General features: G+C 34.2%; 1 non-coding gene across 1 annotated transcript; it reads right to left on the bottom strand.

The window, feature by feature from the left end:
• Positions 1–1,107: 1,107 nt before the first annotated feature.
• Positions 1,108–1,238, bottom strand: LOC112410025 (small nucleolar RNA SNORA18). Its single transcript, XR_003005305.1, has one exon. It is a non-coding gene; the product is annotated as a small nucleolar RNA SNORA18 (small nucleolar RNA).
• Between the last annotated feature and the right edge of the window lie 953 nt (positions 1,239–2,191).

Here is a 2,191-nt window from a genome sequence, read left to right as displayed (position 1 = left end):
AATATTCACTTTATTGCAGTGGTCTGGAACCAAACCTACAATATCTCCAAGGTATGCCTGTATTAACACAACATGCATCATGAGATCCCCTTCTCAACTTGTCCTCTGTCTTGTTCTCTAACTATAGAACTCTTCCTTGGTACACATAGTTAATATAAATCCTACTCTTCTGCAAGATTTGAACCCTGACCCATCTACCTGACCTTGTATACCATTACCAGCTAGGCTACTGAGACAAGAAAGGTTATTATTGGCAATATAGCCACAACACAGTTATTGGACCAATAGAACATGAATGTATTTTTATGTATTAATCCTGTAAACCAAAAGTATAAATAAATGTTATGGACTATTTTAACCCAGGGATATTTTCTAAGAAGCTTCTAAGAAGTTTTAACAGAAGCAGATAAATGTGAGGGTTTATTTCTGAGCTCTCCATTCTATTCCATTGGTCTATATGTCTGTCTTTATGCCTGTAACACACTCTTTTGATTACTGTAGCTTTGTAGTAAGTTTTGAAATCCAGCTTTGCTCTTTTTCTAGTTGGTTTGGCGATTGAAGATCCCTTAATATTCCATATGAATTTTAGGATGGATTTTTCAATTCTGCAAAAAAAAAGTCATTGGGTTTTTTTTTTTTTTTTAAAGTAAAGGGTTTTTTTTATTATGTGTAACACAAAGTTATTTAAGTCAATAAATTTTTAAGGAATTTCACACATTCTGATTCTTTCCACTGCCAATCATCTTAGTTCCTCCAAACTCATAAATCTTCAAGATAAAATAGCCCTTTCAAAAAGAAGTTATCATGTGAGTCAGCCCACAATTCTTTTAGTTAGGCTTCTTTGATCTCCAATCAAATATGGACACACTTCAAAATTCTTCACCTGTAATCTTTAGGATCCAATTTCCTCAAGTGATTTACTTTAGGACCATATTTAGGGTCAGGAGATGGATCTGCCTGGTTCTGAATTTGACACCCTCTAAAAATGTATTAGGTTCAAATCATATTCACTCCTAAGCCATCACACCCTAGAACAGTACAGATCATTGGGATATGCCAATACCTAAGATAAAAAGTTCGTTAGGTTTTTCATAGCTTACTTGGCAGCTCTGTCTTGTAGTTCTTTCCCACAGATCTAACAGGTAGTTCTATGAGTAAAGGAAACCACACAGTTAATCTATGAGGCGTTTCCAACGATGTAGGTTTACAGAAAAAGCCCCATCGGGATAAACCTCAACGTCATTGGGTTTTAATAAGGGTTTCAGTGCATCTGTCGATCATTTTGGGTAGCATTGGTTTCTTAACAATATTGTCTTCCAATCCATAAACCCAGGATGCTTTTCTTTTTATTTGTCTTCTTTAATTTCCTTCAGTAATGCTTTATAGTTTTCAATGTACAAGTCTTCATCATTGTGGTTAATTCTTAAGTATCTTATTCTTTTCAATATCATTGTTTTCTTAATTTCCTTTTCAGATTATTCATTGTTAGTGTACAGAAGCACAACTGATTTTTTGTGTTGATTTTTTAATTATCTAATCTTTTTTATTGGAGTATAGTTAATTTACAATGTTTCTGCTGTACAACAAAGTGAGTCAGTTATACATATACATATATCCACTCTTTTTTTTAGATTCTCTTCCCATATAGGCCATTACAGAGTACTGAATGGAGTTCCCTGTGCTATACAGTAGATTCTTATTAGTTATCTATTTTATATATAGTAGTGGGTATATGTCAATCCCAATCTCCTAATTTATCCCTCCACCCCTTATTCCCAGGTAACCATAAGTTTGTTTACTATAGCCGTGACTCTAGTTCTGTTTTGTAAATAAGTTCATTTGTACCCATGTTTTTAGATTCCACATGTAAGTGGTATCATATGATATTTGTCTTTCTGTGTCTGACTTACTTCACTCAGTATGACAATCTCTAGGTCCCCCCACGTTGCTGCAAATGGCATTATTTCATTCTTTTATGGCTGAGTAATATTCCATTGTGTATATGTAACACATCTTATTTATCCATTTTTCTGTTGATGGACATTTAGGTTGCTTCCATGTCCTGGCTATTGTAAATAGTGCTGCAATGAACATTGGGGCGCATGTATCCTTTCAAATTATGGTTTTCTCTGGATATATGCCCAGGAGTAGGATTGCTGGATCATATGGTAGCTCTATTTTTAGTTTTTTA

Source organism: Neophocaena asiaeorientalis, unplaced genomic scaffold (assembly GCF_003031525.2).
Source record: "Neophocaena asiaeorientalis asiaeorientalis breed wild unplaced genomic scaffold, Neophocaena_asiaeorientalis_V1.1 scaffold320, whole genome shotgun sequence".
Taxonomy (NCBI): Eukaryota; Metazoa; Chordata; class Mammalia; order Artiodactyla; family Phocoenidae; genus Neophocaena; species Neophocaena asiaeorientalis.
The sequence above is the reverse complement of the archived record's forward strand: the minus strand, read 5'-3'. Positions and strand labels throughout refer to the sequence as shown.